This window comes from Dicentrarchus labrax, unplaced genomic scaffold (genome assembly GCF_905237075.1).
Source record: "Dicentrarchus labrax unplaced genomic scaffold, dlabrax2021, whole genome shotgun sequence".
Taxonomy (NCBI): Eukaryota; Metazoa; Chordata; class Actinopteri; family Moronidae; genus Dicentrarchus; species Dicentrarchus labrax.
In genome coordinates, this window is record NW_026136723.1 from 16912283 (window position 1) to 16926890 (window position 14608).

The 14608-nt window shown below is 40.8% G+C and overlaps 1 protein-coding gene across 1 annotated transcript in view; it reads left to right on the forward strand.

The window, feature by feature from the left end:
- atxn1a (ataxin 1a) overlaps positions 1–14608 on the forward strand; it is an 89479-nt gene that overhangs the window by 22811 nt on the left and 52060 nt on the right. Inside the window, exon 2 of the mRNA XM_051391392.1 lies at positions 3603–3790. The gene's annotated coding sequence lies outside the window, so the exon portion shown is untranslated. The remainder of the gene's footprint in view (positions 1–3602; positions 3791–14608) is intronic.

The following is a 14608-nucleotide window of genomic DNA, read 5'->3' on the forward strand; positions in this document are numbered from 1 at the left end:
CAGGAGACCAATGGAAAAGCAGACTGAAAGGGGCAGGGCATGGTTTCATAGGTGCACATGGTGATGCACACACACACACACACACACACACACACACACACACACACACACACACACACACACACACACACACACACACACACACACACTGCCAGTATTATTGAGTGCGTTGTGCGACAGACAGGGAACTGAATCCTGGCCTGCTGAGTAGGAGGAAAAACTTGCAGTTATGTGTGTCTGTATTTACAAACCTGTGTGTATGTGTACACTGTTCACAATATTTGAACCACGCTTTTCTATGAAACAGAGAGACAAGGTGAATCCAGGTGAAAGCTCTGTCACCGTATTGATTTAAACTCTGAAATCAATTTGAAAATCGATGATTTATTGGATAAAAAATGTAATATATTGTGGAAAGAGGGATGAGAAGTAATTATTTTATTGGTGGTTGTAATTTTTAATGACTTATTGAATGAGTTTTCTCTAAGAAGCATGTAGTTAATGTGCTACGTGTATCTGTATATGCTCAGTGTTAATTGTATCAGTATTCCTGTTGTGAATAGTCTTTATTGTGTGTTTTATTTTGTGTCTCTTTTGTTAGTCTGGTGCAGAGGTGGAAAGTGATAAAGTACAAATACTTTGTTACTGTATTGAATTAATTTTTTCAAGTACCTGAGTATTCATTTTTATTTTTATACAGATATCTGTTCTTTCTACTTCTTACATTTTCAAAACAACATCAAGACTGGAGCATATGATGAATAACAGGTGTAACATGAACAAAACTAACGTAAAAGACACAACAGACAAGAGAAGGAGACTTGACCCTATTTAAAGTTTCAATTAGCTTTGTCGGTAGAAATTGTCCTTCAGTGAAACCAAGAGGATGCTTTTTTAAAAGATATTTTTGGGGCTTTTCATGCATTTATTTGAAAGGAACAATGCCGATAGACAGGAAAGGGGGGAGAGAGCGAGGGGGGTTGACATGGAGCAAAGGGCTGCAGGTTGGAATCGAACCAGGGCCGCTGCGATAAGGACTACACAGGGTGCACGCAGGCTTGTTAGACCCTGCACCTGCACATTTATACTTTGAGTACATTTCAGAGTTTGTACCTTTTTAGCAAAAGAAAAAGGTTCTGGTCTGGTGGCCTTCACATCAGCTCTCAGAGTTACACTAAGCTCACCCCCTCCCCTGTTCACACACACAGTTCACAACCTGCATTTTCATGATCCTTGTTGCAAACCTTTCACATATTTTTTCAGGTTTTAGTTACAGTCTGAACATTTAGTTTCACAGTGCTGGTGGTTAAGAGTCAGGTTAGACATGTTTACTATGCAAATTAAGCTGTTAATCTCCGCTAATACAGACATGCAGTCACTACACTGAAAGGTTTTTAAGTCATTGTGTAAATAGAACTTTAATACTTGACCAATGTGTGTCTTTATCGCTGAGTACAGAAAACTGTCAAATACAGACAGCTGGCACTGGCTGTCATATTTGTAATCTTGTTTACTTAGTCTTCTGCTTTAATCTTCAGATAGTTGATTTAAATGATTTTTTTGGAATATTTTACGAAGTTAAAGCAGATGATGTGTGGCAAACAGCATTACACTCTCTTGAAGACTAATAATAATATAATAATAATAATTGTATGTAGTCTCTTCAATAACAAAATGTCAGACAAATATTATGCTGTGTTTGCTAAAGCTCTATCATCAGTGTTTTAATGTTGGACTCTTTGTGTGTGTGTGTCTTTGCTTGTACAAGTGTTTCTCTTGGGTTTGTAAGTGTGTGTACGTGACTCTAAATACTGCATGTATTTATTTGTGTGTATACCTGGTGTTTTACATGTTTCATATGCCTGCATGCTCCTGTGTTTATGTGTGTTGACTTTGTGCCAACTTAGTACAAACACAGAAAAAGTGTGCTTTAGTATCAGTTTCTATCCCCAAAGCCTCATTGTCACATGATCAACTGACCTGATTTTGAGTTGCCAAGGCGATGCCTTGTTTCAGGGTTCAACTTAATGCTCAGCTCCACCCCATGACCTTGGGACATATCTTTGTCGCTATGGTTACAGCCTCCAGGGTTACTGTAAATGAGAAGAGTGCATTGGATGGGTGCACCAAGCATTTTTCTCTGTGCTTGTGCATCAAATTAGGCATTTTACAACATTTATGTACCCAGAGAAGATTAACTCCTTTTAAGGACCACCTTGCAACACTTTCATACGGTTAGATTCACACCTAGACGATACTTGATACAGTAGTCTTCTGGTTAAGGTAGTTTGGGATTAAATGTTTTGCACTGTTATCGTAAACAGAAGTTTGCGCAATGCTAGATCTATAAGCCTTTGACTCACGGGACTTCAAAATAGCATTTATTCCCTTGAATGATGAATGTGCAGAGTAGAAAAGGAGAAGTGAGATTGTTACAATACAGGATACAAATACACTGTACCAAAGTGTTTATTATAATGTTTGACGTTCGTTTCTATGATAAAGCGTTATTTAATAAGTATTTAGTCACATAACCATTTGTATTGAAATAAAAATGAAATTACTATCTAAACTCTATCAGGCTCTGACCCACAACGTCGACAACAACGAAAAAAAACCAACAAACATTTTGTTTCCACAGAAATGCTAGTTCTATTACCAGATTTTCATTTCATCATAATAGCTCCCAGTTTACCGGAGGCATTTGGTCAAAGTGAAACATTGTCCACCAGAAAGTGAGCCAAGCTCATGAAAGAGACCTAAATGCCTCCAAATAACTATGTTTTTATTTAAACAAAAAAGGGAGGACACACGCCTCAAACCAGTGTCTCATGTGGGTAAACAAAGCGTGGTTGCCATGCTGATGGCGCGTCAGTGTATAAATAGCACGGGTGTTTGTTCTGAATACTCCAGAGAGAGAGACAGAGAGAGAGACAGAGAGAGAGAGAGAGAGATAGAGACAGAGAGAGAGAGACAGAGAGAGAGAGAGAGAGAGAGAGAGGGAATAGGAGGGAGACAGTGATAGCCAGTATGTAAAATCACAGCAACAGATTCACTTGCTTTGCAGTCTTACAGACTTATACAATCTCAATGAATATGCATCCAACATAATTATCATTGCCATTAAAGAGGCAGCAAAACACAGCAAGTAACAATAATTTTGTTTCTTTGTATGTTTTATGTTATGATACTTTCATTTTTATCCGAAAGTGTCGAAAGATGAATCGACTTTGGAGAGCTAACTAGAATGCTCGATACATCCTGGATGCAAGCGCATGAGTGAGCGGGTTTGTTAGAGGTCGTAGTGTCCCTGTAGCTCTCAGAAGAGTCACTATGAGTTTACTATTCTTATAAGCTACTGTTTTGCACAACTGCCATTAAAACTGAAAGCAAATCGTTTTGTGGAAAGTAACACTTGGCTGAAGGTTAAGCTGATTGTAATTGCATAGCAGGTAATGGTTATTATGCAGTGATAATTGAGCTAGAAGAGGCAGTAATAGTATCAGGAAAAGTACACAATTTCCTGCCGATGTGTAGAATAAGACCAAGGAACGCTTCGAAAATGGTGTTAAAACTCTCTCTGTCTCTGTGTTTCCCTGTAGGGAATGCTGACAGCACCTGCAGATAGACAGACGTGGACAGACGGCGCAGACACCCGGAACGCTTCCCTCCCATTGGTGGAGAGATCCAGACTTCACACCAGGAACTGCAGCTCCAGTCGGTCGTCAGCTCTCAACTGAGCAGCAGGCTCCACCTACTCCGCCCAAGTAGCTCTGCCTCCTCTACTCAGGTAGGACAGAAGTCAAAGAAATTGCACCAAAGTGGGGCAAATGTGGAGTTTTGTGTTAGTAGATACTACTACGACTACTATTAAATCCATCAGCTGAGTGTGAACTGTTGAGGAATTGATCTTATAAGCCTGCTCAAGAGATGTATATATTTATGCAAGAGCATTTGGTAACCATGGCAACACATATGCATAAGCATTCGATCAATCAGAAAGAGTTAAAACATCCTTTTTGTTGTTTTATGTCAAAAACCAGTGAATCGTAGTGACCACATAGTAACTATTTCCTCATAACATTATAGTACAAGTCGCTTCTATTTTCGTCTCTAAATCATTATTCATTACGTACGAGCTCCAGTCGCAGTCTTGGCTGTGAGTCACCACAATTAGAGTTTCCCACATGAGTCTATGTAACACTGACCATGCACGATGACGGTCAACAAAACTGACCAAAGAATTAGATACTGTCAGTCCAAATAACTTAATGCTTACACCTTATTAGTAGTAAGACAGTGTGGACACAGAACAGACCAGAATTAAAGATTTGTCCTCCTTCGTCCAGACCAAAGGAGTCAAACTACAGCTGTGAAAGTGACTTAAGAGAGCAGCAGACTTAACTGACTCTACCTTTTCTCCTTCTAGTAATAATAAAAACAATTTGTCATTATGACGTTGAGAATAAATTAACTAGATTAGTGGTTCCCAACCTTTTAGGCTAAATAAAGTTATGGCTTTACTGTGAATATGAGTTTAACTAATCAGCCTTGGTATATAGAGTATCTACTAGGTGAGCTACCAGGCCGACACATTTTTTTAAGACATTTTTGTCATTTATTCAGTAACAAGGAATGAGGGGAGACCTGCCTCGACCTGGTCAGCTCCTCAAACCTCTATCCAACCAGGATGCCCTACTGATTCTTTAATTTGTGGAATTTTTAATAGCCTGACGTAGAGAAAGTGACCAGTATTTTACAAGAAAAAAGTAAAGTCAGAAAAAATAAACCTAATTCTGTGTAGCAGAATTATATGTTTCTTTCTTATACCTTAAATTAGCTTGTGACCTCTCACATTTATATGTGACCCAGACCTCTTGGGGCCCCTGCTGCCAGGTTGAAAAACTAGATATCGTACCTGGCTTTGTGTTACACTGTTCTGTGTATGGAGTTGTTGAGAATTTTGTCAGTGTTATGTTTGTAGTGTAGATCCGTTAGAAGAACTGATGTGCTTATGTGTGTTTGGGTTTATGTTTGTTTCTGTGGCCCAGAGGATAAACCTTTCAGGCTCGTATGAACCTCCTTCCTCCCTCTCCTCTCTTCTTCCATTCATGTGATTTAGCTTTTGATTCTTTGCTTTCCTATTCTTCAAGTTGACCCTCCCATTGATGTCTCTCAGCTGAGTTTTTGCAGTCTCCTCTCCCTCCCTCCTCTTTTCTGTTTCCGTATCCTCACCCTCCGCTGCATCTATTGAAGCTCCTCCGTCAGTCCTTTATCTCCGTCTCACCAGCTGTGTGTTGAAGCTCCATTCTCTCCTATGAGGGAGAGCAGAAAGAGAAGGGCTTACAGTGAGAACAGTGAGAAAGCCAATCCCTGCCTTTCGTCGCATGGAAGTCCTCTCCTCTCCTCTCCTCTCCTCTCCTCTCCTCTCCTCTCCTCTCCACTCTGCTGTGACCAATCCTGTATCCTCTGCCTCCTGCTGCTTACTGTTCCCAGTGTCTCAGATGGGGTGTTATTTTTAAGGAAGATGTATTTCAAGTCAGAAAGTAAGGGAAAGAAATCACACACAAACTACAGGCTACATTTATTTGCACCATGTTTTATGAAACTACAAACATTCAGAAGTTTAATTAGTTCAAAAAAGTTCTGAGTCTCATCCCAGTTGCAGCATACCTACTTTTGACTGAACAGTTTTTTGTTTATTACCCTACAGCAGTATACAGTTATGCTTGACTCACCAACAGCATCATTAGATTTTGCTGTGAGGTACTTTGTGTGCTTGGGGACCCTCTTCATAACCATACAAATATGTTTTGAAGTGCAGGCTAATTAGTTTATTAATTTAACTTTGTACCAATTCAGAGAGGAGTAGCGAGCAGGGGTGTAAAATAAGTAGAGCCACTGAGAGAAACAAATAAAGGAAAGGTGAGATTTACGGAAACGGATGCAAGAAGAGCTCATAATTAAACAGAAATGCAGAATATAAAGTAGTTTTCTTAATCTAAGTTGATTTTCTGCTTCTTTCTCACTCACAAAGATTAAAACTCTCCCTGCCCTTCTTTCCCTCCCTCTCTCCTCTCTCCTCCCTGTCTCCTCCTTTCTTCACCCATCAGTCTTGCTGAATGGAAATTACACATTTCACTCCCTGTTTCTTTTCTGCTTCCTCTCTCTTTTGTGCATTCGCTGTTGACAGTTGCCTTTCTCCGAGCAGAAAGCCTCAGAAATGAGCAGATGGAGGGCTGACAGTCTAGAAGCTCAAACAATGACGCTGGGCGGCAAGTCGTGGTGATCAGCACATGTCAGAAAATAGCTGTTAATGGGGGAACCATATACAGACTGTCAGTCCTCTATATAGGGGATGGATCCATTTTTGTCTAGCTGCCTGTTGAGGATGTGGAGTCAGAATCCAATCACCTTAGATTTGACATGTGTGTTAAGATGTTTGACACATGCCTTATGCTGTATCCTGCATGGCTTAAAGAGAGTTCAACCGTAGAATAAGCTTATGTTACTAGACAGCTAACATAGCAAGTCATGAATAATACACTTATGAATGTGAGTCATTGAGATGGTGCTAATGCGGCTCCTAGTTTGCTTGGATGTGCTCAAAATCGGTCACTCTTATATGTATCCATCTACCGCTGCTGGAAAACTAAAATTATATTTACAACAATAATTGAATAAAGAGTAAATACTTACGTGGGTTTATTGGAGTTTTTCTTTTATGTACATTTCCAGTTTCCATACAATTAGTATCAAATTACATACTTCTTTCCAGGAAACATAAGAATCCAGAAATGTATTGAAATTACAGACCCGTAAAATAAAGCATAAAGCATAAAACAAAAAAAATCTCAGCTTTACTGCTCAGGCTCCACTGACAGTGGCACTGTAAAGAGTTTACAGAAATCAGTAACAAAATCAGCGTTCTGTCTGCTTTTACTAGACTGGAAGTGTCACACTGATCCGCTCATTAAGTTTCTTACATTAACTTTAAATTCAGATAATACCCGGGGCACATTTGCAAAATAGGCTCGACTTTGATTTCATTAGGACAACTAGGCTGTAACATTTTATATGCCGAGAGAAAGAATAAACTTGTCTTGCAAGGGAAATCTGACACCTTTATATTAACTTTATATTTTCAGAGATTGAGTTTTCTTTTTCATTTGAAACTGAAATGACTCCCACCCACTCGCTCATGGTTAGACCCAATGCAGCCTGCAGCAACAGCTCACAGTAATCTTAAAGATGTCAAATTACCAATTAACCCAGCAATGCTCTCTATAATAAAGCTTCAAAGGAGCCTTTAGATGTCCAGCAATGCCAGGGGGTATATGCTCAATATGAAGTTAACTGAACCTGTCCCTGTTGTTTGACATTAGACTACAGGCTAACAACAAAAGATTTATGTCAATCTAGCAATGTGGGTCAAAAGTATATACATAGTCTGTTTTAGCGTGCTAGCATAATACCATTTTAATGTCAGACATACAAGAAGTATTTAAACTTCACATACGTAGTAAGAAACCTGTTACATCCTTGAGAGGGTTAAACAACCTGAGTAAATGGAGAGGTCCCCCCTTCTTTCTCTCTATCTCTCTCTCTGTGTGAGCATGGATTTCCCCTTCTCTGTTTTCTTGTAATAGCTGTGCTCTGCTTTATTTGATCTGGGCCCCCACTCTCATAGTAGGATTGAATTGGGTTTGGAGAGCAAGGGAAACACACACACACACACAGACACACACCTGAGACTGCCAACTGCTACAGCAGCTGCCCCAGAATGAAGGAGGGAGAGAGACAGAGGGGAGGGAGAAGAGGGGGAGCAGTAAAAGTAGTAAGATACATGAGGATAGGGGAGGAGAGGCAGATAATGAGGAAGAGGGTGGATTATTGGAATGAACTGAGATAAGGAAAAAGAGAAATGAGGGGTAACTAACTTGCATCTTAAAATGAAAGTAGTCTCTCCTACGTGGCGCTGGCCACAGACAAGGAGAAGGAATTAATTAAATCGAGACACATTTAATCTGTACCTCTCTTTTTCTTCTTCCTGCCTTGTTTCTTCTGTCTTCTATCACCACCCTCCTCCCGAGTCTCTCACTCAGTCTCACTTTTCTCTCGCCGTCTTTACTTGTCATGCCACCCGTCTCCACAAACATGCTCTCTCCGACACACACACACACACACACACACACACACACACACACTCACACACACACACACAGGCACACACAAACACACACTGTTCCTGTCTCCGCACACTAAGCAATTAGATAATTACCTGGCCCAGTGTCGCGGGGTTCATCCAGACTGCTGGTTTCTTTCTGAATTACTAAGTGGAGAAGAGAGAGGGAGTGAAGGAGAGGAGGCAGAGAAATGAAGAGTGGAGGAATGAATGAAAAGAGAGACATTCTCAGTTGGAAGAGCTGACCTGAGACTGCCTATTGTGAAGGTACTAGAAACTCTTAACAAGAGAGAAGAAAAGAACACAATGGAGTACTTTTGAACATATTTTACGTGAATGTTTCAACCAAGGCCATTCTGTCTGAAACATCTTACGAAACCATATTGTGTCAAGCATATTTCCTTGAAAGTCTTTAAAGACATTTTCTCCAATCACTGTTTATTCCCCAGCTTTCAGTATGATTTTATGTCACTGACAACATACTCAAATCTACACGTGAAGAAAAAAAGAGCAAAAACATATCACACAGAAACATACTAGCCTGATGCATTTTGAGGGCTATCTTGTTGCCATGTGCATAATTTTTGGAAGCAGCAACAATGGATTCTACCCAATATTTATTTTACCTGGATTTAATTAAAAGTATATCTAGCAAATTAACATTAACATGATCCAGTTTGAATATTAAGCCGCATCATATGTGGTCCAGACCCAAAACTTCATAAACTGTAGCATAAACCTTTTTCAGGATTGTAATGCTCCGTAGCATGAAGCACAATAGGTCCTCTGTCTTCCTTTGCCAAATATCACCCGACAAAGCAATTATGTCATAGTATTGATAAAAACAAAAGATTTTGTGCATGGTTGATGCAATCATAAAAAGGAATTTCAGAAGGAAAAACGTCTGCTCTTTCTGTTCTGAACCGTAAAATAAAAATCAATTTAGGAAGAATAACTCTGTTGCAGTAAACTTCTGCAGCAGCTCCTTATGTTCCATACAGCCACCGTCTGTTTACAACGGAGAGATGTTGAAGTCAGTCTTAATATCTATACGGGGGGAGCAATGGCTTCCCCCATAGGAGCTAATCAGCATGTGTATGTCTGCTCGGCTCAACCACCGTGTTCCATTACTGTGTCCAGATAAACATCACTCTGTGCGTATCTCTGCACAAGTGTGTATTTGTGATTCAACATGTCTGTTAATACACCATATACCTTCATCTATTCGTGTCTGCATCTGTGTGTGTGTGTGTGTGTGTGTATGTTACGGACACAGCCTCCAGTAGTTTGTGTTTGTGCACCATAACATGCTGAATGCATGTGTAAGTGAAATGTGAAATGTCATGTGGAGCTGTGGGGTATCGATTGGAATTCAGCCATCAGCATGGAAAAACATGTTGCTGTATAGGTCGTTGCTAATGAGCCATACATGTGCTGGAACATTGTGAGTGTCTGTGAGCATGAGCTTGCAAGGGAATGGGGGTGGATGCCTGCGTCTGCATTTTTGTGTACTGTATCTTTGTGACTTAATATATCTCAAGCATTTACTCTTAAATTTGAATAGAAATAGATAAAGTGTGTCTTTTATGAACTGTAAAAAATGTGCGTGTGTGTAATTCTACTGTTGTGTGGGTGCCATTATTCACAGAAGAGTGCTTATCAGCCTTCGGCGGGATTAATCCACTGTCCTTCCTAACTCCGACCCACTTTTGTTGCTCTTTTGTTTGTTTGCTCTTGATTCCCTTCTGCTTTATAGCATTAAGCAATGAGTAATGATGACTGACATCATCTCTGGCTAGGCTAGTGCCGACTAATTGGCCAGAGCGATCTGATTGCATTAGATGTTATTCCTTCAGGGTATTCCCTGTCCTCCGCCCCCACTTTGAAAGATATCCCTTATTGTTTGCATGGAGCAACATATTGCTTTTGTGTGGCCTTGTTTAGGTTTATTGTATTAATGTTAAGAATCCACTGGTTGGTTCATAAGCAGGTCGTGAGATTAGCATTTTTGATTTATGGTTTGTGTATTTTAACCTGAACAGTGAATAATGTTAAAAGCTGTGATTGCTGTCGAGCTTTGACTGCTCTTGTTAATTGCTATCATCTAAAATGCGCATCTCAGGATACCTCAAGGATATTACAAACACGCTACGGGGACAATAATATACCACTGAAATGTCTTTGGTTATTGTGTGGGTGCTCTGGGTGCTCATGTGAGAAAGCAATAAAGGTTGAAAAATGAAGTTGCGCTTTAGATTTACTAACAGCCATGAGAGGCTTTTTCCTCCACTCATCTCTCTTCCCTCTCTCTCTCTCTCTCTCTCTCTCTCTCTCTCTCTCTCTCTCTCGTCTACTCCGTCTTCTTTCTTTCACAGCAGCCGCTCTAAGAGCCACCTTTTCAAGTGAGGTAAAATGATTATAGTAATTGATGCCCACCACTCCAGCCTTTCTCTTGCTCTCCTTCACAGCCACTACTCTGTACATTCTGTTCTGTACATTAGTGCGGCCCCGGGAATGCCCTCGCTCTCGCCGGCTTAATGCAATCACACCTCCGGTGTAAGTGCACCGAGAGAGTGAGACAATCAAGAAGAGAGATGAGAAAGTATAGGGAGATGCATAAGAGGACTGGTGGGTGGCAACTGGCAGGAGTGATCACATCAGAGGATGATAATTACCTGGAGACAGGACAGAGAAGTCATGCAAATTAGATAATTTACAGGTTCTTATGTCAGACAAGGTACTTGTGTAGTTTCTTGCCACAAATGTCATCTGTACAATCATAGAACTACTAATTTGTTTATGATAGTTTTCGCGGCTAGTATGCATGGAACATCTGGTATGGTACACCTTAACTGATTAGCTGAAAAGGTTATGCCCTGGAGAATTGTTTCACTTTTGAAATTTGTTCGTCCTACAGATTTCATGTATCCATAAGGTCACATTTCCAAAAAAAAACAACCAATTACACACAATAAAAAAAAAGTTCTGCTCATGATTAAAGAACTGTTTCAGTTGAGCTCCAAATCGAAGTTTATGGTATGTAAACTAGTGGAATTAAAAAAGCTGAGAGTACCATCACCTAAAAAGAAGAAATAAAAGTGGTTCGTATATGCTCAGATATTTTTATGGATTATATGCCTGGATGGAGTTCATGATGACAAACACTTTCCCCAGGAGGCGTTGAGCTCCGTTCAGCAACTTCAGCTTTTAGTAAGATGAATGGGGATGGCCTTTGTGGTGCCTGGGAAGTCCTTATGCTGAGACCTATAGAGGGTTTATTGCTTTTACAGCCAGGCTTTGTGATAAAGTGCCATCTTTCTGACCACCCACTCTCTTCCACATACTCCGTCTCGGTGCTGTGTTGCTGCTTCTGGTCTCTTTTTCACCTCTTTGTCAACTTTTCCTTCATTTTTCCCCCTTTCATCTTGCTGTGTCTCCTTACTCCTCTATCAGTTTCCCCCCTGCTTTTCTCTGCATGGCTCTCTGCAACTCCCTGTCGTTGACTTTGGCACGCTCTCCTCTTGTCTCCCTTCTATACCCTCTCTTCCCCTTGCCCTCCCCCGTCTCTTTTATAGTTAGCAGCACTGCGAGATTAGCAGCCATTGCTTTTTAATGTTATTTATGTCAATTGAATTTTTCTCAAGTGGTTGGCATGGCTGAGCAGACACTGAGTGGTGTTTCTAATTGGCAAATGGGTTGGCATGTTTATGCTCGTGGTCTCATGGTATGATACCTGAGTTCTGAGCTCCAATCACTGCCTCCCACCCGCTGTGATAATTGAGAAAACCAGTCTAGTTGGCTTGACAGGAGCTAGGGAGACAAATAAACTTCCTATTAATAGTGGATTTTTGCCAGCTAGTGATGATGTAGAAACTTCCTGGGATTATGGTTGGCTGTCTCACAAAATCACACCATTATTCTTGTACCGTATAGCACTGTATATACCGAGCCTTCCTGCCGTCAGAAAATTGTCAGAGCTGTATGTACAGCAGTGTTGATAGATGGCCACTTATCAGTATCCCTATATACTTTCCACTTATGCTCCTCTTATCAGTCCTTTTATGTGTGGAGAGGTGTGGGCTAATAGTCTATTGAACTAAACTAGTTTGCCTTCACTTGGGGGAACGGGGAGTGAACTTGGGGCTAATGTAGAGGCCTGCAGTTCCCTGAATGGTATAACAATGGCAGATAGGCTTCGGTTGAGGGATTTTAATGGAACAGTCCAGGGTGATAGCCAGCAGACATTATTTAACACCGATACCTGAGAGATTTTCGAGTTACTGAATGTGTTTGTACACCCCTACAAAAACAAACTCCACTGGACCTTCAGTAAAAGTGCTGCAGAAATCTATGTTTTTGTGGTGCTTTAGCTCTTTGGAAAGACTGCTGAAAGGAAAGACATTTTCATTAGTGTTTAAATTTGTGGATATTTGTTTCGAATGATTGATTAATGTTTTTTTAATAAAATGACAAAGAACTTTATCATATCCTCACATTTGAGAAGCTGAAACCAGCACGAATTTAAAGTGACTCTAAGTGGATATTTGATTACCAAAGTGGTGGCCACTTATTTTGGAGACTATCGACTAATTGATTAATAGACTAATCGTTTTAGCTGTTGGCATTGTCTGCCCCAATGAAAGTGCACAGTATCTAACTCTGTTGTGGATTTATTATAATAAATAATTTGGTTTTTGTAGAAATTCTACACATAGCAACGGTAGAGGAATTACAAAATAAATCTTCCCATTGTCCTTTACATATTTTCATCATTTCAGCTCTAAATAAAATGTCTTGTTGGAGTGAAATCCCCAGACCTTGCATGAATGCATTTGTGCGACGCTGCCCCTTTCAGCGACAATTCAATGCTGTGGTGCTACACTCATACAGTATTGTGATAGCCTTAGATAGGGAACGTGCTGTACACATCACACAGCAGCACAATGCTGTGATGCCTGCCACTGTACATAACTGTAGGCTGTGTTGACTGTTGCGTGGGAGGTTACATAAACATACACAGCGAGGGAGGAAAGAACTGCCATAATGTCACATTCATAAATATGTGCAAAAAGAAGAGTGTGAGAACGAAAAACTAGAATCAGACTCTGACAAAGCTTAAAAGGATTTTGATATGTTGTCATCCCTAAAATAATTGAAGCAGTCGTACAAATGGTGATGGGAGCACAGCAGTCCTCAGACCATTAATTACACTAGTTAGTGATTTACCTGCTGCAGGAGGAGGACGGACGCACACGGTCTTGATTGTGCTGAGATAGCACGCAGGGTTCTCTCACCACGACTAGAGAATAACCTCTGAGCTGTTTGAAGGCGCTAGCAGGTGTGTGTGTGTGTGTGTGTGTGTGTGTGTGTGTGTGTGTGTGTGTGTGTGTGTGTGTGTGTGTGTGTGTGTGTGTGTGTGTGTGTGTGTGTGCGTGCACATGTGCGGAGGTGTGTGTGAATACGTTTGACAGCAAGAATTACATAACAGAGATGCCTGCTGCTGCAGGTCACCGTGAATGACAGGAGCAGACACACACACACACACACACACACACACACACACACACACACACACACACACACACACACACACACACACACAGACACTCCTCTCCTCCTGTGTGCCTTTAGTGTTCATCCCTCTCTCCCTCTGTCTCGCTCTCCCTCCCCTCTCTCTCTCTCTCTCTCTCTCTCTCTCTCTCATCTCTCCATCTGGTCTATTTGATCTGCAGCCTGATTAGCTGAAAGGTTTTTTTAAATATATGTATGATGAAATCTTTACCCACAAAACGGTAAGATTTTCCTGCTTGTATATCCTCAGCCGGTTAATATTTCGAGTAATGGCTTTAAGGCATCACCGTTTGTTTCCCTACTTGTGTCTTTGTTGCATTTTGGAGTAAGATTATACAATTCCTGGAAAGTATTTAGCATGCGACACTGCAATGGAAATCACCCCATCACATGAGAAAGTAGTATGAGCAGACACTCAGACATGGTTCTCAACTGCAGCAGCAAGTCAAACAAACACAAAGGAACACATGCAGTCCAAGTTCACACATGCAAACACACACACACACACACACACACACACACACAGGGATCCATCTGTCTGTTTCTATGTTCAGGACTATTGACTTCTGTTGCTACACACATACATGCGCACACACACACACACCCAGGAGCCATGGAGTTGCCAGCTTTGTGGAAGCAAGTATTTTTAGACCGTGTTGGAAGTAGTGTTTTTGTCTGTTTTTTTGTGTGTGTGTTCTAGTGGGTCCTACTCAGGTGCTAAACATACTGGACCCCTTTACACTTGAAAGGGAGTTGTAATGTTAAGATGTAATGCAGTCTGTTTCTCAGCCCTTTCCCCTCTCCTCCCACTGCACCAGTCGTGCTAATGAATCTACGTTACTCCTTTAATAG